Source organism: Camelus bactrianus, chromosome X, assembly GCF_048773025.1.
Source record: "Camelus bactrianus isolate YW-2024 breed Bactrian camel chromosome X, ASM4877302v1, whole genome shotgun sequence".
NCBI classification, from domain to species: Eukaryota; Metazoa; Chordata; class Mammalia; order Artiodactyla; family Camelidae; genus Camelus; species Camelus bactrianus.
In genome coordinates this window covers 30907037-30929768 of record NC_133575.1, presented here as the reverse complement: position 1 = coordinate 30929768, position 22732 = coordinate 30907037, and the positions used below count along the sequence as shown (strand labels likewise).

Here is a 22732-nt window from a genome sequence, read left to right as displayed (position 1 = left end):
GATGGAACAGGGTGGAGAGGAGAGCTCAGCCCTGAAGGGGCCGGGAGAGGAAGAGGAGGGAGGGAAGTGACAGGGACGAAGGATGGCCGGGAGGAGCAGGAGAAACTGCAAAGGCAGAGGTATCAGCTCCGAAACCTAGGGTGTTTCCCGGGAAGGGGAAATAAGGATACACAACTCGGAGAGCAAGTCTTGTCATAACAAGGCTTGTCGGCGTGCACCCGCATCACCTGGAAGGAGAGCGGTGCTGTGAGCCCGGGGGCTCTGATTGGGTGGGTCTGGGCGGGGTCCGAGCATCTGTGTTTCTAACACGCTTGCAGATGCTGTTGCTGCTGGTCTGAGGACCACACTTTGAGCAGTAAGGATTTATAGTAATTTTCAAATTCATTCTCTCCTTTAATCCTCACAATGACCCTGTTTTACAGACGAGGGAATTGAGGCTCGCAGGTGCCAAGTAGCTTGTGTGAGGTCTCCCGACCAGCCAGCCCATGGCTTTCTGTTGAGTATGTAGACCTGCATCCCAGAGTGAACAGGAGAACATGTCCCAAAGTTGGGGGCCGGGGAGGATGGATCAAGCTCAAAGGGTTGGGGGATGCCTGGGATGTGTCCTGGATGTGAGCCCAGAGGCCTGGTTTTTCAAGTACCAAGAAGCCAAGACACCAGAAGGAAAGAAATGGCCAGTGGTGGTATGAGGTGTGGTGTGCTGTCAAACAGGGTAGGATTAAAAAGAGCAGTTGATTATATCGTCTGTAAGCCTCGGCAAAGCTGGACTTTGTTACTAAGCTGTGTGCCTGGAATTTCTCAACCTGGGTATCAGTTGTCTCTTGGAAAATGCTCACACTTTGTAAGATCAGATCTTTGTGTTCTACCTGCAAATGTCTTGATTTGGATTCGCAGAGGAGGAGGGGCTGCCAAGTGAGAGTAATCCATAGAACTGTGTTTGGAAGAAAGGACATCCTCTGCATGGATGGGTGGGCGGGTGATGGGGGTGTGTGCCGAGACGGTTAGGCATTAAGTGAGGTAATGCATGTAAACAACTTAGCAACGGGCTGTGGACTCATTGTGCAATAGTAATTGTGAATTTTATTACTAAATCACAGAGGTATCTTGAAATATGACATAAGAGCTTGATGGCAAGGACCTCCCTGCGATGTGTCAGCAACACCTCTGAGAAACATCTAAGTGAGGAGCCTTAAGGATATTGTAAGTTCTTACACAGCTTAGAATCTACTGGGGAGATGCCAAATTATAAAGCGACTCCTAAGCAATGAGCCAATTCAGGTGTCTGCAAGGGCTTCACATCGGCTAGAGTCGCGATGCGGGGAGGTGGGGGGGGGGGTCCTGTCTGGGAAGACCATGCAGAAGATGGAGGCAGAGGATGCGGCAATAAGTCTGCAGTAGTGGTCCTCCAAGAAGCAGGTGTCAGGAGACAATTAAATGTGCCAGGATTTTTATTAGAGGAAATGCCTGTGAGAGAAATAGGGAGGGAACTGGCAAAGGCTGGGAGAACAGAAAGGCTGTGATGCGGTCTGACCTGAGTGAAGGCGAGAGGGCAGGGAGGTGGGCGGGAGCATCCCAGACTGTCCAGCAGACTCTGGAAAGTTCAGCCAGGCCGGCAGGCTGTCCTCAAACCCAAGTCAGCTGTCAGAGGAGTCCTGTTTCTCCTGAGCGTGGTGCCTGGCTCGGTCATTGGCTGGGGCGGCCGGTGGGAGGTGTAGCCTCGGCCCAAATCCTGGGATGGATTCCAGAGCTGGGCAGCTGGGGCCCTTATGCATTTAGGTTCCCTTAAGTTGGAGGGCTGTGAGGCACGGTTTCCAAGACTGTCACTTTCCAATAAATTGCCTACCAGCCGGGAAAAGCCCTTGAATTCTGTTGGGACAGGGGCCCCAAGCCAACAGCAGTGCCTCGCCTGTACTTGTCCCTCCAGAAATATTTGATAAATGAGTGTAAAACTGGAAAGTTAATCCATCCTGAAGTGTTTGCTTTCCTTTTGCTAAATATACTTTCCAAATGAGATTGATTCCTTTCTTTCCAAAAGTTTTCCCTTTTGTGACATTCATCTATGTTTGCAAGAATCGCCAGCGCCTGGAAGAGCCTGCTGTGGAACTCTGACGGGGTGAGAGGCCCGAGGCCTTGTCCGCTGTGCGTGGACAGCATGGCCCTGTTGCATGATCTCACCCGGGAAAAGCCTTGGTCCAGCAGAGCCACCTTGGGGTCACATCTGCCATGAGACAGGAGTCCAAGAAAAGGCTCCCTTGCTTCTAGAAGGAAAGTCCCTGTAAGTCTTTCATTGTGTGGCTCACTCCCATCCCTGCCCCTCTGCCCCACAGGCAGCACATCGTCCCCTTGGAGACCGTGTCCACAGCAGAAAGCCTTCGGCAGATACAACAGCCAGATGAAGGAGGGGGCTTTGGATGCGGGCAAGTGCCGGCCGACTGGGCATGCTATTAGGAGAGACCTGGCCTCCAAGCCCCCAGGACTCGCAGCATCCAGCCCCCAGGGGCGGCCTCTGCCCTGTTTCTCTAGGGGCTGCGGAGCCAGCCGGGACGTGTTTTCCTCTGTGGATGCAGGCAGACGCTCTCCATCCATCTTCCACACACGTGCTTCTGCCTGGAGAGGAAGATAAAGCGGCTTGTTCCTCGTGCGCTAATACATTACTGTGGTGTGGCCTGTGGCAAACAGCGCTGATTACTGAGTGTGTAGGTGGATGCGTGTGCATGCGTGCACGTGTGTGTCGGCACGCACGTTGGGGGGGGGTGATGCCTAAGACAGGATGGTGTCAGGGGTGCTAAATTTCTCTCCTGACAGCTGTGTGGTGAGAATATATGGAACCACATCTCTCAGTGCTAATAACCTAGAATCCAAAAACAATAGCAATAATAATATTAGGTGGCACTTAAATAACACTCGCTATGCCCGAGTCCTGCTCTGAACCCTCTGTATGTATAAGAATTCATTTAACCCTGGCAATGCCTGGTGAGGGAAGTCCTACTAGCATTCCCAGTTTACAGGTGGGCAGGGGCTCTGGACCCAGACTGTGTCCCTGATACTGATGCCTTGGGCACCAAGCTGCCGGAGCGGATGGCTCAGTGGAGTGCTGGATGGAGCCTTGCCTGAAGCGGGCGTCCCAGGAGGTCAGGGCTGATGGAAGGCAGTGAGGGGAGGGGTCCCAAGGGGCCGGAGAAGCTGAGTGACAGAGGGGAGGGGTTGAGTGACAGCCATGCAGGAGAGATGGCAAAGCCAGTGACCCAGGCGTCCCAGATCAGAGAGGGAAACAGTGGATCATGGGACAAGAGGAGCTGAGGTCAGACAACCCTGTGGAGAGCTCAGACCCCGCTTTGGGGAAGGAGAGGGGCTCAGAGTGTGGCCCGGCCCAGAATGGCGAGTTCGCATTAAGGATGCCTGCTGTCCTCACGAGGGGCTCCGAGGAGGAGAGGCAGGCTCTGGGATTCTGCGTTAGACTGAGTTGGCAGGGTGTCACCCCCCCCCCCCGGCCAGTCCCCTGCCACCGCAGGCGGACAGGGACGCATCACTTTCAGGACAGGGGTCAGGGGAAGGTCTTCAGTGGGAGGCAGGCCGTGGGTTGAGGGACTGCGTCCCACATCCCCGCCTGGGAGCATGTGGCCCCCAGCCAAGCCTACATGAGAAATTGATTACGTGGCCAACTTGACCGCTTAAGGCCTCGACAAGCGGAGAGCAGCATCTATAAAATGCCGCCCCCCACGCCGAGCGCTCCGGCGGCCTCTGTTTGAAGGTAAGTCCATCCATAAGCCTGCCGTCACTCTGGGCTTAATGTACATGATTTCTGGCATTTACAGCAGCGCAGCTCCAAACGCTGGAAGAAACTCCAGCAGAATAATTTGCCAGGGGAAGGCGTGCCGAGTGGCAATTGCTCATGGCACATCTGAACAGCGACAGCTCCCGGGCCAACAAGCTCCCTGACGATGCTGGCCCCCCGGTCTCTCTCGGCTGCTCACCCCACCGCTAAGGAGGGGTTTTCTGAGATGGAGACTGTGTGTTCTGCGGGCTTTTACTCCATGCGTAGGGGCTGATGTTAGGGGTCTTTGAGCCCCTGAGTTGAGGTGGAAGCTGGAGGTGGGGGCAGTGGGCCAGGCTGGGCTGCACGTGCTTCTCAGCTTGCAGCCAGCACAGCAGAGGGAGGGGGGTTGGTCCTTGGGGCCCTAGGGATTTTCTAGGATGTTGGCACCCTCCACTTTGATTCCAGGAGAGCCACGATGGTGCAGCCTTGTCCCTTGGCTGGAGGGGTTGAGGGGAAGTCACCACCCCCAGCTCTGGGGGCTGCCTGCTCCCCCTGAGCCCCTGAGAGCATCACCAGCATCTATGGCCTCCGGCTCTCTCCCCGCTGCTTCTGTTTCTCTGAATCTCTGTCCTTTTCCTGTTGCTGTGTCTCTCCCTTTCACCACCTCTCTGGGTCTCGCTCCTTTCTGTCTCTGTGTGTCTCGGCTTCGATCTGTGTGTGTCCCCAAATCTCTTGGCCTCTGTGTGTCTCTCTGGCTCTCTGTGTCTCTTACTTCCTGTCTCTCGCCCTCTCACTGTCTCTCTGTTTCTATTTTTCCCTCTCTCTCTCTTGTTGTCTTTCTTTTCCTCCTTCTCTCTCTCAATTTCTCAATATTTTTTTCTGTTTCTCTCCTGGATCTTGTGGCAGTGCACAGCCTGAGCATGCGTCCTAGGGGGACTGTGGAACCAGCGAGCCCAGCACTGCATTTCTTTTCCTCACCCAGCATCTCCCTCAGCCCCGCCCGCCTCCCTGCCTCAGCAGTGAGCGAGGGCTGCAGTCAGACCAGGTGGCCTCACCTCCCTATTTTCACCACGTCTAGCTCCGGGGCTCCTGGCTGGGGGCTTTAGCTCTCTGAGCAGGTTGGAGAAATGTGCACACAAGCGTGCACTCCAGAAGCAAGGCCTTCTGGTGCTGCCCTGGCCATTATCTCTGCTGCGGGGACCATCTTCTTTCCTCCTGCCTCCTTTAATAATTTGACTTTAGGGTTTTGATGTCTACCCACGTGATTCAAGTATGACCCCCTTGATTTGGGTCTGGATGATATGAACATCTCATACCTTACGTTATTAACTCATCAAATCCCCAGGACATCCCTATGAGGTAGTTACTATTATTATCCCCACTTTACAGATCGGGAAAGCTGAGGCACAGAGAGGTGGTTTCCCCAGGAGACCAGATGAGTAAGTGGCAGAGCTGGGATTTGTATCCAGGAAGACTGGCTCCGGAACTCCATTCATAACCATCACGCTATGCCCAGTCTCCTCCAGCGCGTGGTGAGAAACACATTCAAGTGACCCCCATCCCCCAGCATCAGGAACGCTGACTTTCATCCCTCCTCAAACACTCCATTTTTAGAAATAAACTCTGAATGTCAACTCGTACTGATTCTTGCAGTGGTTTGGATGTCTTTAAAAGCCCACATTTTACAGCCTCTGGTCTTAAATTTGCTACTTTTTGGGATAAATGCCAAATAGCACAGCAAAAAAAAAAAAAAAAAAGAGAGAGAGAGAGAGATCCTAAAAGAGACAGGCCGGGCCTTCTCTGTAAGCCCAGCCCCTGAGAAAAATCTTCACCTTGTAGCCAACAAGAGCAATAAAAGCTTCCTCCTCAGTGGGCAAAGAGTAGGGGTGTGGAACATAGTCAATTTTTTTGGTAGCAGCAACCAGGCAGTTGACAAAAAACTCATCAGGACATTTGTAAGCCCAAGGCTGCCTAACTGGCTTCCCAGTCTGCTCACTCCTTCTTTGCAAAGCAGCCAGAGCCATGCAAATATGACCATAGCACTGATCTGTTTTTAAGCCCCCAATAGCGTCCCATCACTTTTAGGCTAAAAAACAAACTTGAGGTGGTTGTGCTGCACAATCTGGCCCCTTTAGACATCTTCAGACTCATCTACCACCTCTGCCATCCCTGTACCCACTGGACTCCACCCACACTGGCCTCACAGAGCCTTCTGGACCCCAGGGCCTTTGCACATGCTGTTCACTCAGCTCAAAATACTCTCCTCCAATCCCCTTTGAGCCAGGTCAGTGCTTCTCATAGTGGAGTCCTGAGAACAGCAGCATCACCTCATCTGGGACCTTGTTAGAAATCAAATGCTCAGGCCCCACCCCAGACCTGCTGAATCAGACACTCTGGGGGTGGGGTCCAGCACTCTGAGCTCTAACCAGCCACTCAGGGGACTCTGATGCCCACTGAAGGCTGAGAATTCTTGAACCACTCAGCCCATCCCTGTCTTCCATGTTTCAGCTCTCACCACGTTTTATGCTCACAGAGATGACCCCCTTCCACCTGGGTGCAGGTTGAGGGCCTTTCCTGCAAAGGAACTGTTTCAGTTTGCAATTGTACAAGTGTTGTGCCTGTCTCTCTGACTAGATTGTAAGGTCCACGGGGTCAGGGATCATACCCATTTTGTTCAGAACATGGATCCCCAGAACTCTGTAAGATGCCTGACACCCAAATGACACCATGTTGACTGAATGAGTGAATGGAGGTTGAATCCTAGCCCTGACACCACTGACTCCCCTGGATCCTGGCCTCCTGTCTGTTACATGGGGGCACCAAAGCTGGCCTCTGACCTCCTGGACCCACTGTGATGGGGAGAACAGTCACCGCCAGCAGCAGCAGTAGCAACAGCGCCGCCACCAATAGCGCTCACAATGGGCCAAACGCTGTCCCAAGCACTTTACAGATGCTAAGTACAGGGAAAGGGCATTGTCAAGTCTGCGCAGGTGTGGAGATTTCTGCTCCAATCACCCCGGGGAAAGGAGGTGGGGGATGAAGTTTAGGTGTGGCCTGAGGCAGCCCGTGGGGCATCAAGTGACCTCAGTATATGGCACCTTAAAAAGCACAAGCTCCTGGAAGCAGAAGTTCTTCCCACTTTACACATCGTCTTAGTCAGCTCTGGCTGCCGTAACAAGATGCCACAGGCTGAGTGGCTTAACCAACGGACATTTATTTTTCACAATTCTGGAAGCTGGGCGTCCAAGATCAAAGTGCTGGCAGATTTGGCGTCTGGTGAGTGCTCCCTTCCTGGCTTGCAGGTGGCTGCCTTCTCACTGTGTCCGCACAGGGCAGGGAGAGCTCTGGCCTCTTCCTCCTCTCATTAGGATGCTAATTCCCTCTAAACCTAATCACCTCCCAAAGGCGCCACCTCCAAATATCATCACACTTGGGGGGCAGGGCATCAACATATGAATTCGGAGGAGACACAAATATTCAATCCATAATGCACATCATTCAGGGCCCCGGGACTGTGCTGAAGGCATCTTGACGGTCTGGATCAAAACCCCTGGGACGTAAGGCTCCTGGATTCCGGGCCTGATGGGTCTTCACCTCCCCTCCCACCTCTGCAGTGGAGGGAACTCCAGAGCAAAAGCTGTGCAAACTCTTAAAACCAGAAGCCACTGCAAAGGACTTCAGCCAAGCCATGAAGTGGGGGTGGGGGAGGAGTCATGTTCTGAACATGTCCTGATGGCACCTGATCATCTCCAGGACCACAGCCACTTGTACAGGGTCCAGGGGGATGGGTCACATGGAGACAGAGGAAGGGGTTCAGGACTGGGTCGGCAGTGGTATTATCTCCTCACAAACTTAGGATGAGAGACAGACAAATAAATGGCTTCAGAAAAAATCAGCTCAGGGCTTACTTCCCCACACTTGCCCAACCTGCTCTTAGCAGCTTCTGCAGGCCCCCGGGGTTCTTAGGGACATAATGGGCAAGTCTTCCTTGCTAACAGCCTGGGATGGTCTCAAAGGATAAACCTACACCGGAGAGACCTGGACGAGCACGGGAGAGGAGGTGCCTCCTCCGGGACAGGGCTCCTCCAGCTCGCGCGCTCCAGAGCGCCGGCGGGGCCTGGGGCTGCCGCCTGGAGGGAGGTGGGTGCGGTTTCCCTGGCAACCTTGCCCTCCAGCCACCTCTTTCTGCATTAGTGTAGCGGACCATCCCTTCTCCATCTCGGTGTGCACCAGCACCTATGGGCTTTCCCTGCCAATCCCTGCACCCGCGCCCTTTGCAGGAGGAGTGCCCTGCCCTCGCGGTCCTGCAGCTGCTTCGTCTGTCACAACGAGGGCAAACAAGCCTGCGAATTTATGTTCCCCTGGTGTGGCCCTTGTCCAGTAACTGATGGGTGTGTGTACTGGTGGGATCCTCACTCCGGCTCCATGCTCCTGATGGGGACAACCCTGAGGTATGAACTCTGCTGTCCCCAAAGTCACCCTCCAGGTGGCTTTGTCTGATTTCACACCGTCATTCAGCTCCTCTCCACCAGTCCCGCTCCCTGACTCCCCTACTGGGTTTTCCTGAGAACATTTACTAAAAAGTCATTCTGACATGAATCCTTGGTCCCAGTGCTTGCTTCTGGGGAACCCACCCTCAGTTTCAGCAGCCTGAGTCATTCAAATCACAGCGATGACAACAACGGCTGTTTGGGGAACACTTGCCACGTTCTGAGCTCTTTACAAATAGCCTGGCCCCTGGCTCTACTGTGTCTTGTTTTTGAGGGCACTAACTTCATTCACGAGGGCTCCACCCTCATGCCCTGTTCTCCTCTCAAAGGCCCCACCTCCTAATACCATCACCCTGGGGGTTAGGTTTTCAACATATGCATTTTGGTGAGATGCAAGCCTGCAGTCCACGGCGCAGGCCTAGGAGTGGTCACAACATCCAGCTGTTGCTGCCCCTGGGTGTGTCACCATTCACTGTGACTTCCCTTAACCCTACCCCCTCCCCCTGTAAATAGCCTCTTTGTTCGCTCTCTTCAATTAAATCTTCTGAGTGTGTGATTTGTTCCCGCTGAGTCCCTGACAGATATAATTTAATTTTCTTGACGTCAGCTCATCACTCCAGTCCAGTGAAATCTTTTCTGGGCTTAGTTTTGCATCCATCACAACAGCTTGTATTTCCAGCTTTGTTTTACCTGGAAATCTGCTAAACAAGCCTCATTTCCTGTCCAAAGTCAACCAAGTCCTACACCGCCCAAGTGCCTGCAAGGGGATGTCCTGAAAAGCCTAGCCGGGGCGTTAGCAGGGAGAGTAACCGCTACCACCTCTGAACCGACCAGACGTGCCATCTCCCTCCCACTCAGGACATGCTGGAGGACTGGGGCCTGGTGGGAGGAGAGGAAGTAGAGAGGACAGAGAGGTGAGTCCGGGAGAGTGGCTGAGTCACGTGTAAGACAGGACATCAAGTGGAGATGCGTGAACTTCTGCCACCTGTGGGAGAGGAGGCGGTCTCTGTGATAATCCAGCCCCTACGGAAGTATCGGGTTCTTCCACTCCCGCAATAAGCCAGTCAGTGTGAGATCTGGCCTTACAGCTCTTTCTTGCTGGAGACTCCCACTGAGCTGCCTTTACACGAGTTGGCCTGAATGAGTTCCATGCAAAACGGGTAATGAGGCACCTTCTATGTCTTCATCTGAATCACTAAAAAAAAAATAACATTACTCTGTGCAAGGCTAGCTACGGAGTTCAGCTCGCCACCTGAGACCTCCCCGAAGACACATGAGCACATACCAATCCTTGTGGAAGGCGCCGCGAGCACTCACTGCCATCCTTACTGTCCTTTTCCTCCTGGCCACGTGGCTAATCCTCATCTCCCAGCCCCTTGTCTGGTGGTCCCACATGACTGAATTCTGGCCGGTGGAATGTGGGTGGAGATCATATACACCATTTCTAGTCCTGGCTTGCTAAAATCTCCCCCACAAGATTCTCCTGTCTTTCTCTTCTCCAGGAGCCTCGGAGGCCAGAAATTAAAGATGGCAGCATCATAAGATGGAGGGACCCATGTGTCCAAATGACTCTATGGAGCAAGGCCCCCCTTTGCTGATTACATTGTGCTGTAATGTATGCAATTTTGTTGCTGGAGCCACTGAGATGTGGGGGATGTTTGTTACTACAGTTAATCTACACTAACTAATACCAGAATGGGGAACAGAAGTGGGGTTTAAGTCCGCACAAAGTTATTTGATCAGTTACAATTTAGCAAACTATACTATAAGCCGACCCACTTTTGTCCATATTTTCTGTAAGAATAACCTGTGAGATTTTGTGAAATGCTTTCAGAAATCAGGAATCCTTATGTGTATTAATTTTCCCTGCTCAACTGGGTGACTATTTCTGATTTATCTATAAAAAAGATACACAGTACACTTGGTCTGACTTGTATATAATGAATCCATGCTAGTTCTCAGTCATCTTTCCTCCCTCCCTCCCTTCCTTCCTCTGCCCCCTTTTCTTTCTTCCTTTTGCCAAGAAATAAGAAAAAAAAAAAGCCTCTAAGACAGTTGACATTTTTTTTTCTAGGAATCATTCTCAATTTTATGGTTCTATAATTCTTCAAAAATCTATATTTCTCCCTTTTTTTTTGAAAAGCAAGACATTTGTTCTTTTTCAGTAGATTCAGCTTCCACAAACATAGAAAAAGATATGTGTTTCGACCACTTCACAGAAAATGCTAGAACCTTACAGCAGTTTAACTCCATTTACTCCCTTCCGCCATAGTAACTTACATTTACTGAGTGCGTGCCATGTGCTAGGGGTTCTAAGTGCTGCATTTGTACTGGCTCATTCAATCCTCACTGCAACCCTATGAGGCTGGTGATTTATTATTCCCATTCTACAGTTGAGAACACTGAGGCACAAAGAGGCGAAGCAATCTCCCAAGGGGTTCCCAGCTTACCAGTGGCAGAGCTAGGATTCAAATCCCAGCAGTCTACCCTCAGAGGCCACATGGTCAACACTATACGGTGGCCTCTGCCAACCTGTAGGCTGTGTTTGGTTTGTTTTAATCATGTTTTTCCTCCTTTCCTAAATGTATCATCGCTACTTTCCCCCTTCCTAGCAGTGTCCCGGTGAACAGAAAGAGGCACCCCAGCCCAGTGGGATTCCACTATCAGGCTGGACAAGGAAACCCAGACCACCAGGCACTTAAAGCCATTCCCCAACCCCATCGTCTCCCCGACCCTGTCCTCAGCAAGAAGAAAGACTGCATCCTCGGCCACCACTGCCTAGCCCTGACATCGGTGAAGTCCACTGAAGCCACTGTCTTGGACACCCACTCAGTTGCTACCTGGTAACTTCCCTTGGAGCACTTTGGGGGGCAAAGGAGAGGGAACATGCCTGCAATGTAATTAACACTATAACAACTTGTTTCCCCCTTGGAGAATTACACCATTAGCTGCTTCAATTGTGCATGAAATATAAATTACATTACTCGGAGGCATCATGTCGGAGCAGACGCGATGCTAAGTGATGAGGCTCTCCACGGTGCATCCCACTCCCTAGCCAGCGGGTCAAAAGGAACACGAGCCCTGAGGCCTAAAGCCAGCCCATCTGCCCCGCGATCTCCCTGGCTGTTCCAGCCTCAGAGGAGCCGCAGTGGAGAATCTTTCCCGGGTGGTCCAGGAAGCCACAGCCAGAGAACATCATCCCCAACCCTTTTTCACTTTCTGAAAGGGTTTGGAGCCGTGCACCAAGCCTCTTCTCAACCCCAGCCCAGACACAAGCAGGAAAAAGAGGCTGCTTTCCTTATCACGTGTGTGTGTGTGTGTGTGTGTGTGTGTGTGTGTGTGTGTGTGTGTGTGTTTAGGTTAGAGGAACCAGTCCAGAGTATTAACCTGTCAGGCTGGGTGGGAAGCAGGTGGGCAAATCTCCTTAAGCAGGAGGGAAGGGAGGGAGGGAATCCTTCACGAGTCAGATCCAAAGTTGTCCCCAGCGCCCATTCACCCTGCCGTCCGTTAATTCGCCTTGCTGAAAGGCTCCCGTCCCCCACCTGGGCCAGGCCACACAGTGCCCTACTTTGTCTCGGTGCCAGCTGTCTGGCACCGACCTAAGCCAGCTCGAGACCCTCACTCTGCGTATCATCAGGGCTGGGTTGATAAACTGCCGAGAAATAGGATGTAGGGTTTTGGTCTGTCGTCTTTCTTTGAAGAGAGTGAAGACCTTTCCAAATCCTGGTGTCCTGAGAAGGCGTCTTGGCTTTGTCAGAAGAGACACGGGTTGATTTGTATCTGTTTCCATTTTGGGGGGGGGGCATCGGGGGCCATTAGCAATGGCCACAGTTGTGCTTTGTATCTGAAGCCAGCATGCTTCCGATCCAGGGGCCCCGTTCCACCTCTTCCCTAGTGCCCTGGTGCCCATTCCCCGGGGAAAAGTCGGGGTGGGGCTGTCCCTGGGTGCCAGCGGCAGCTGCCGGGAAGGCTCAGAGCCAGCCCCCATCTCACCAGAGCTCCTGTTAGGGCAGGAAGTTTGGAAACCCAGCCTGAAGCTGCAGGAGAAATTTCGGAAAATATCGTGCAATTACCCTAATGACAGCTGTACAAATCACACAACCACCTCTCAAATCCCCTGCCACCAAGCAGAGCCAAAAACAGGAAGAGCCAAAACCCACATATGGATTCAGGGAGACCTCTGGAAGCTGTCCCTATGGAGGGCCTGGGCGGGGGAGGGGTAGCCAGCGCTGAGAAGGCTGCCAGGGCTTTGCCCGGGCGGGAGGCGACCACCTCAGGACCACCCCCTCCGGCACAAGCCTATTTCAAGGACCCCCAGCCCACAGAGGTCCGACCGTCTGCTTTCTCTGCCAGGCTTCCAGCCTCATGCTCCCTCCCAGAGCAGAGCATTCTGGGAGGCTCTGAACAGGACCTCCAGGGGATAGGGTGACAGCTGTCAGTTCCTGGTATTTCTCTGGCTTGGGAAATCTCCTCCATTCTGTACATCTAAATATTTGCTTGGAGTTTGATCAAGACCCAGATCAAGTCTGTCCTCCTTTCCTCACAGAGCTGTCTTGGGCTCCCACACTCTGGTCTGAACACCTAACAACATGCAACGGTGCTGTGCAGTCCACCTCTTGATTCCCAGTTCCCTTAGAACCATCTGCTGCGAGAAATCACCCAACTGCCACACGGGGGACAGGAGGGTTCCGTTTCAGATATCTTGCTCTCACTGGCTCTCTCTCTTTCTCTGTCTGCACCAGATTTCTAGGCACCCAGTAGGTGTTTAATCATAGATCCACGGGGCAGTGGGAAAGGATTGTTCTTCAATCGTCTGATTTTGTGGGATAGAATTCTAGGCAGGTATTCATGGCTCCATTTTCCAGATTGGGAAACTGAGACTTGAGAGGCACAGAGGTAGCTAATGGGTACTTGGTGTTTGTTGAGTGCTGGTGCCAGGCTCAGGATTAGGCTCTGGGCATTACAGATAATGGGGACGTCATCCACCCTGGCCCTGGGAGGGTGGGGAGCTTATTGTTCAATGAGAGGGTAGGAGACTCGGCCTCTTTGCTTTGTGTACTGTAGATGAGAGTCACGGTTGCCGAGAAGCCGTCCCTGGGGCGTCCCACACAAATAACTGAAAAGCAAAAACCAGAGAAAGAAGATTGCTCTGAACTCTTGGCTGGAAGGGCTGTCCCTTGCCTGGAGATTAGATGAGAGCTGGGGGGACACTAGAGATAGTGTGGTTTAGCAAGGAATCAGAAAAGATGACTGATTTCTCAAGGACAAAGCAGCTTCTAATGTAATTCCGGACAACAATAGCTACCAGTTTTTGAAAGGTCACCCCGTGGCAGGCCCGCTGCGGAATCCTTTCCCCACGTTATCTCTGCAGCAGAAAAGGGTTCTGTGACCACTGTGGTCTGTTGCCAGGCTTCCCTGGGTTCCAATCCTGGTTCTATCACCTTGTGACCCTGGGGAGTCACTGAACCGCCTCTGGTTCTGTCTGTAGCAAGGGGATATAACGGCTTTTCCCTTATTGGGGTGTTATGGGGATGAAATGGATTAACACACACAGAGAGTTCAGAACCCTGCTACTCAAAGTGTGGTCTGTGGACCAGCAGCTTCTGCATCCTCCAGGAGCTCATTAGAAATGCAGGGTCTCAGGCCCTGTGCCAGACCTGCTGGATCCAAATCTATATATTTCCAAGACCCCCGAGTGGTCCCGTGCCTGCTAGAAGCGGTGGCTGGAAACGGCACCTGGAATGTAGTAAGCGATCTGCAATTGCTGGCTCTGGATAGTGTTATTATTTATTATCCCATGTAATCCCACAGCAAACCCACAGGGCAGGAAACCGCAACTCCGACAAGGTAAGTATGCTGCCCCCCGCTCCCACAGACAGGAGGCAGGATTCCAGTGCAAAGACAGTCAACATCCAGCCCTCTGTGCCCGGAACTCAGGGGGTTTCAGAGCTACAAGCAAGATGGCCTCAGGGAAGCGAGTGCAGATTCGGTGGGTCACCATAGTTGCAGGTAACTCCGAGCCTCTGGGGCCCTGGTTACCGGGGCACAGCATCATTGCAACATGCATTTTTTTTTTCCTTATTGCGGTTAAATACAAATGTCAGAAAACTGACCATTTAAAGTATACAATTCATAATGTTCTGCAACCATCACCACTTTCTAGTTCCAGAACTTTTCCAAGCCCTAGACCCATCAGCCATCACCCCCCCAGTCCCCTCTCCCACTAGCCCTTGGCAACTACTTATCTATAGATTTGTCTATACTGGACATTTCATATGAATGGAATGGACAGTATGTGGTTTTTTGTGTCTAGCTTCTTTCACTCAACAGTGTTTTCGAGGTTCATCCACATTGTAGCATGTGTCAGAGTTTCATTCCTTTTCACGGCTGAGTAATATTCCATCATGTGGCTAGACCACATTTTTGTTTACCCATTCATCCCCTGATGGACATTTTGGCTGTTTCCATCTTTGGCTACTGTGAATAATATTGCTATGAACATTCACGTACAAGTATCCGTTCGAGTCCCTGCTGTTAATTCTTTGGGGTCTATACCTAGGCATGGAATTGCTGGGTCATGCAGGAGTTCCACATTTAACTTGTTGAGGAACAAGGTGCATTTGTAAGTCCCTCTATGTGTTGGGCACTGAAAAAACCCTTAAGATCTAGAGAGAAGCACCACCCAGACCCTGTCCTTGCAGGCATCCTCCCAGGGGCGAGTCAGCAGGCCTGCCTGTTGAGGCCCAGGTGCCCCCCACAGTCCCCTCATGTGCCAGCCCAGGCTGGAGAGCTGCCATTTTTCTTTCTCCTGCTCCGCAGCCTCCTTCAGGAAACAGGAGGAACGTTTACTCTAGGATGACCCAGCCCCAGAGATTCCTGTTGCTCAGTTACACCAAAGGAAAGCAATGGGGGCTAAAGAAACCAAGTGGAGAGCATGAAAGTGTATTGTGGTCCTTGTGGGCGGGGCCATTGGTACCAGCGAGTTAAGAGATGGAGGAGCGAAGGCAGTGGAACAAAGGGAGAGAGCATCAATTTCTGGATCCATCATTGGGGAAGGAGGGAGGGGTAACCTCAAAGCAAAAGGGCGAAAATCCCTCTTTGCTTTCAAGAGGAACTGCTGGGCCACACTTCGCCTCAGCTGGCCAGGTCTGGTGGCAGAGCTGAAATGCCAGGCGCAAAAGGGCCCACAGCGAGGTGTTCGATGCTGGGTGGTCACCATTCAGTGGCTTCCTGTGTATTCCAAGCTAATTAATAGCGTTTGGTGATTTCCCAGATTCTTCCCCTGTGACCTCTGGCCCCCTGAACAATGCCAGGTGAAGGCATTGTAGGTGGCAGGGTAGACCAGGAGACACCCCCCGACCCAGGCTGCAGCAGGAAGCCAGCTGGGCTGTCTCCCTCACCCAAGAGAAGTGAGAGCAGAGAGAGGAAGGAAGCGAAGGAGGAGAGAGCTTCTCCTGGAGGAAATAATGACCAGAAGAGCTACAGACCAGGACGAGGGGTGGCGGGCACACAAATGCTGCTGCTAAGGTTGTCGGGTAACGAACTGGAGAACGGGGGTGGGGGGGGGAAGGGTGTGAGGTCAGCGAAGGCCAGCCTCCAAGCTGTCTCGAATTATGTTTCCACTCCCTGACACAGCTGAACAGGCTGTTTTTTTTTTCTCTCTCTCCACTGTAAACACTCCAGCCTTCACCTCCACCATGCACTGAACCCCAAAGTGGGGCCCTTATCTGCCCGCCCCTCCCACCAACCTGTCCCTGTTGCCATGGAAACTATCTGGGGTAAGGTGATCTCTCTCTACACGCAACCTCCCTGCTTTCAGCACCAATCAATCAAACCCCCCAACCCCATCTCTCAGGGGGAGGTCCTAGGGGAGAGTGAGGAAGGAGAGAAATTAAACACAGGAAAAAGAACAACAACAGTAGAGAAAAATGAACAAAGAGAGGGGGTGATGTAATTCCGGCTGTTGATCAATTCCTTTTGTCCCTCCAGCAACCACACCCTTCCTGTGCTTAACTCCTCAAGGAGCCCAGGACTCTCGGGACGAGGGCTTTCCTGAGCCTCCAGGCTGGACCCAGGGCAGGATTTCTGGCCCTGGAGAACTTCTGAGGATTTGCCTTCCAACTGTCCATGCCCCTCCTCTGAAGGAAGGTCACTGGAATGACAAATCAGCCTGGTCATGGGTAATTAGAGACGGGCTGGAGCTTACCTGCCAGAATGAGCAAGGTCATACAGGGGTTGACCACTGAGGATTTATTTCCTATGGCAGATTGTATTTTGCACAAATGGCCAAAACAATAGTTTCTGCCCTCCTTGCTCTCCTGGAATCTTGTCTTGCTCGCATGCAAAGGTGGGATCTGTGTCCCTTCCGCTTGAACCTAGGCAGGCCTCATGGTGGCCTGTAAGAGTAGGGTGCCGCAGAAGTGAGGTTGTGTGACTTCCCAGGCTGGGTCACAAAAGGCAGCACAGCTTCTGCCTGGTTCTCTCTTGGGTCACAACCCTTGGGGCCCAGCCGCCATGCTGTAAGGAAGCACAGACTAGACGGAGAGGCCATATGGGGACGTTCCTGACAACAGCCCCCACTGAGATCCCAGCTAACAGTCAGCATCAATAGCCAGAGGGGCAGTGAGCAGGCTTTGAGCTGACTCCAGGGTCAGCGACCACGTGACTGAAACTACAACTAGAATCACCTCGCTGAGCCCAGAAGCAGTGGGAGGTAGTAACACAACCTATTGGGGTTTTATGCCAATGGGCTTGGAGTGGCTTGTTTCACAGCAATAGAAAACGAGAATGAAGTTGTGACATTAGGAATCAGAAGTCTGGGTACAATGGCAAGATTTGCTGATTTGCCACAACGAGCTCACTTCAGCATCTCAACTTAACTGCCTCTAAAAACAAAGAGGTTTCATTGTTTCTTGTGACCTAGTGGATGGTTGCTTTAGAGCTGGGTATACATAGCCATTATCAGTCACTGCTCTGATTGTAAAATGCTCTCGGGGATCTAGGTGACAATGATGATCTAGATGACGATTTTGTGCTCCAAAAGAAACAGCCATCCCATTTCCACGGGGTGCTTGTCTTAGCAGTTTGCCCATGGATGACAGTCGTAACCATGCCAGCTGATAACCGGCAGGCTGTCTAGTCTTTGTTAGTTACAAAACCAGTGGACTATCCGTATGTTTTCTCAATACCTGCTTCAATTTGTGAAGTACTGGCCACTTTTTAATCCTAACTGTGCACTGGCTTCCCTGTAGGTAGCTGTCACCCTGCTTTCTGCTCCCAGTCAAACTTCTTGCAAGGTATATGCATCAGTGATTCTCAGAATCACCCCATGGGCTTGTTAAAAAGCAGATTCCTGGACTCCACCCTCGGAATTTCTGATTCAGAGGTCTGATTCAGGGATGTCCCAGAATTTGTGTTTCTCACAAGCTTCCAGATGTTGCTGATGTAGCCAGTACGGGGACCAAGCTTTTGGTAGAACTGGTATACACTGTTACCTCCATTTCTTCTCCTGTTTCCTCTTTAGCCTAGTACGATGTGATTTTTCCCTCCACCGGGGTTGGGTAGTAGTCAAATCTAATGACTTCTGCTCATTCCTTATCCTCCTTTGACATCGAAGCATCATTAAATGCCGTTGACCACTTTTTCCTTCCTGCAACTTCCTCCTCCCTTGCCTCCTGCTACGCGTATCTTGTAGTTCTGAACCCATCTCATTGCTCTTTCTTCCTTTCTTTTCCTCACTCGGCTCTCAAAGGTTGGTGCGCTCTAGTGTTCTCTTCTTCATCTTCTTTCAGACTCTACCCTTCCTGCCTGGTTCCTACCATCATCTTCCATCTACGCACCAGTGCCTTCCACGTGGATAGCTTCAGCTGTAGCCTCTCTCCTGATTTCCAGGTCCGTATTTCCACCAGCCTACTGGGGATCTTGAGCTGGGGATCTTGTATACATTCACCATGTCCAAGACCATCCTTCTACAATCTTTGGTAAACCTGCTTTACATCCTTGATCCTTTCAAAGCCAAACGATCATCAGATCCTAGCCCAGAATGCTTCTCTAATCCCCATTCTCCCTTCCAGTCTCCCTTTCCACCGTTAAGCTTGTTCGGATCCCCGGGAGCTCCCGCCTGGACCATTACCATGGCTTTCTAAATGCTTTCCTTGTGGCCAGCCTGTTGCCCTGCCATTCCATTTGTTTACACCATTACCAGTTAGATTTGTGACACTGAGATCAGATCACTTAATTCCCTGATTATTACAGTGTAATAATGACTCTCCATGACTGTAGTGGACACTACCAGCGCTCCGCCCTCTGATCTCTTTGCCATTTGGGTGGATGTGGGCTTCTGGCCTGCCCTTACTCCTGATAGCCAGTGTCTCTTTGCTGAGGGACTGCACTGAGGCCACCAGAGCCACTTCACCACTGCCATGGAGCGTGGACAGCCCAAGTTCTCCAGGGGGCAGCCTTGGACCAGTGACCAATGGCTGGGCTGCTGCCAGTCCTCCAGCCTGCTCGCTCCCATCTGGACACCCAGTCTCCAGAGCTCCCCTGCAGGATTGGGCTAATGTTGCCCTTGGAGGGACTTGGCTTCGTATGGCCTCTTGGCTGGGCTTTTGACATTTCCCTGCTTTCTTTCTCGCTCTTACTATTGACATCTTCTAATAAATCATTTTCACAAGAATCCTTGTCTCTGAATCTGCTTCTAGGGACCTTGACTTAAGTCAAGTACTTGGGGAGAAACATATAAGTACTTTAGGAGGAAACTCCTAAATCTGGAAATCAAGGCTCATCCAAATCTGGTCCGAACAATGTTTCTGGATTCATCTTTCCCGAGTTCCATGTGACACTACAGCCGCATCAAGGACTTGTATTTCCAGAAAACACTGTGTGCTTCCAGACTCCTGTGGCTGCACATGCGTTACCTTGTTCAGGCACATCAATGCAGCTCATGCTTGAAGGCCCAGCGCACATGGGAAACCTTTTGAAATCAGTCTTCTGGTGCCACTGCCCCTGTTCCTTGTGTCTTTGTCTTTTGTAATATCCCCCGGCACTGTACTTACTGAGTGAATGCACGTAAATCTGTTCCCCATATTCAGATATGAACGTCCTCAGGCGTGACCCTGTTTCATGACTTCTGGTATTCTTGGCACCTTAGTAGGTGCTTGTGATGGGCTGAATTATGTCCACCAGAAATGATATGCTGAATTCCTAACTACCGGTCTCCCACAATGTGATTGTATTTGGAGACAGAGTGTTTATCAAGTTAAGGTGGTGTCATTAGGGTGGGCCCCAATCCAGTACCGCTGGTGTCCTAATAAAAAAGGGAAATTTGCACACGGAAACATGCGTATAGGGAGCGCGCCACGCAAGGATGAAGGCAGAGATGGAGGAGATGCTTCTACAAGCCAAGGGACGCCAAAGACGGCCAGCAAACCACCGGAAGCTTGGGGAGGGGCCGGGAACAGATTCTCCCTCACACCCTCAGGAGGAACCAACCCTACTGATGCTGTGATCTTGAACTTCTGGCCTCCAGAGCAGTGAAACAGCACATTTCTGATGTTTAAGTCCCTCAACTCACAGTACTTTGTTATGCAGCCTCAGGAAACAGATACAGTGTTTAATGAATATTTGTTGAATGATTAAATTTGATGTAACACTTGTTTAGCCCTTACCGAATGCCAGGCACTGTTCTAAGCTCCACACCAATATTAACTCTTTTAATTCTCCTAATACCACTATGAGGCAAGATTGTTATTATCTTCATTTTACAGAGAAGAAAACTTAAGCACAGAGAGGTTAAGTAACTTATACAAGGTTGCAGAGCAAGTGACAGAGTTGGAATTGGAAAAGCAGTTTGATTCCAGAGCTTTGCCACTGTGTTCTGCTGAATTAAGATAATTTTTGTAACAACTGTTGCAAATGAGGTTGTCAGGGCCAAGGGGGAAGCTGGGACAGAGAGGGTGAATGGCTGAGTTTCAATGGGTGATAAGTGGCAGAGGTGGAAATTGACCTCTTTTCTCTGATTCCTAATCTAGTCCCCTTTCTACAAAGTAGAAGGGATGGGCCTTGAGAGCATCTCATGATAAATACTCACATTTGAGAGTCACTGCCACTAGTCTGGGTACCAGCCAGTAAAAACAGGGCGGGTAGTTGTTGTCAGGGAGACCTGGCTCCTGGGGAGGGGGACTGCTCCGTCGCTGGTTATGGGCTAACAGTGGTCGTGTAAATTTTCATTCTCAGTGAGTGTAACTTCCATGACTGATGGTCATAGGTAGAATTGCTTGGGCTTTAGATTTGTGGACCTGATGCCCATAAACCACATTTTCATATAGAATACATGTCTGAGGAGAAGCGGGCATGTTTTAATCTCGTGAGTTACGGCGCTGCCTCCCTCTAAAACCTCTGAGGCAGCCTCCGATGAGTGAAGAGGTTGCTGTGACAAGGGAAAAACCCACCCAATGCCTCCCAGCCTCGCTTCCCCGCTCCCTCCTCAGAGACCAGCATTTATTTACTCTGTAAGAGGGGAGGATGTTCTAATCGGTTTTTAAGGGCTCTTGCTGCCTCAGAGTGGCAAGAAGAGAAGCGAGGTACATACGCAATTTTGGCCTCTTCAGTCATGATTCCCAGTAGCTGTTGACAGCTGAGTGGTTCAGCAATGGATTTGGTTGCAAAGGATGATGGTGGTGGCGGTGCTGTGAGTGCGTGTATGTGTTTGTGCGCATGCGTGTGCCTCCTCACAACCAAGTCGGCTCTGCTTATCTGGTCTTCTCAATGCTGGGTAGCCTTGGGGCTGACCAAGTGGAGGAAAGAAGACGCGCTAGCTGGAGGGCTTCCAGAAGGATGAGGCTTGCCATAGATGGACAATGTGTCCACCAACAAAGAGCACAAGTCACCAACAAGCCTTGTGCCAGGAGGGGGCGCCGTGGAGGCACACCAGGTGGTTGAGGCTGGTGCAGGTTCGAACGCTGGCAGGTGCTGATTTGAAGGGGTGGATGATGGGTCCAGAACCAGGGGACAGACACATGCAGACGGGCTCGTGGGTGCTTGGCTGAGGACTGGGCCGAATGCCAGGAGATATGATACAAGAGGGCAGGACAGAAGCCAAGCCTGGACGTGAGCAGGTGATCAAGCAGGAAGATGTTGAAAGAAACACGGCGCAGGCAATAGGGAGGTGGGGGTAGATTCAGCGCCATGAAGCTGGGTGAGCTCACCTAGGGCACGGGTGTAGACAAGGAAGAGAAGAGCTGGGAGTGAGTCCTGGGGCACCACGAAGATGAGAGGCTGGGGAGGCAAGAAGGAAGAAGCAAAAGAGGCTAAGAAGGAGTGGCCAGAGAGATGAGCAAAGCCAGGAGAGGATGACACCCTGGGGGTCAAGTAAAGAATGCGTGACTTTAGGATTGAGGCATCACAAGTAACAGCACAACCACAAACGTTTCCCCAACAACAATAAAAATCCTTCTAAGGAGATCAGACTCCTGGTTTCCTTCTGCTTGGCTCAGCACTTCCCCGGCCTCCCCTTGTAGGCAAAGCTGCGCCTAAGGCCCCCCCTCCCCTGCCACCTTCCTTCCTTCCTTCCTTCCTTCCTTCCTTCCTTCCTTCCTTCCTTCCTCTCCCTTTTCTTGTACCTCCTCCTCCTTCTATTTCTCCTTCCCCTGCCTCTTTCTTTCCTAACTTAATAATGCTTACTATACCTTCAATTTCTGTTGTACCTTAGAGTTTTTCAAACCCTCTGTCTTCATCGATTCGGGCTGCTGTGATATCACAGAAATACCACAGAAATTCCACAGGCTGGGTGGCTGATAAACAACAGAAATTTATTTCTCATGCTTTTGGAGGCTGGAAGTCCAAGATCAAAGTGCAACAGATTCAGCCTCTGATGGGTGCCTGCTTCTTCACAGACGGCCATCTTTTCACTGTGTCTTCACTTGGCAGAGGGGCAAAGGGTCTCTTTTATAAGGGCACTGATCTGATTCACCAGGGCTCCACCCTCATGACCTAATTATCTTCCAAAGGCACTTCCTAATATCATCACATCGGGGATAAGCTTTCAACATATGAATTTTGCGGGGGGGACACCAATATTCAGTCTATAGCACCCTCTCACACAAATGATCTCATCCAATCCTGACAACAACCCTCTGAGGCCAACGGAGCAAGTTTACCCTTCTCCTGTGACTGAGGGTCAGCCTTGGACAAAGGAAAATGAAGCAGGTGCTTACATGTCCCAAAGCTTATTCTCTTGGATCAGGGGTAGGGCTGTTCCCCTGCCGCTGTGGTGGACAGTTGGCAGTATGCTGACAGCTTTCCCCTTCCAGTGCCTGCCTCTCCCTGCTCCTGTGCCGTCTGGAGCGCTCTCTCTCCTCCATATGGGGGTGCACCAAGAAGGTGGCCATCTGCAAACCAGGAAGAGGGCCTTCACCAAGAACCAAATCTGGCGGCACCTCGATCTTAGAAGTTCTAGCCTCCAGAACTCTGATAAGTAAATGTCTGC

General features: G+C 51.4%; 1 long non-coding RNA gene across 1 annotated transcript in view; it reads right to left on the bottom strand.

Annotated features, from left to right (window-relative positions):
• Nucleotides 1-267: 267 nt before the first annotated feature.
• Nucleotides 268-22732, bottom strand: part of LOC123615184 (uncharacterized) — a 309115-nt gene continuing 286650 nt past the window's right edge. The window contains exon 12 of the long non-coding RNA XR_012504665.1: nt 268-2607. This is a non-coding gene — a long non-coding RNA (uncharacterized LOC123615184). The remainder of the gene's footprint in view (nt 2608-22732) is intronic.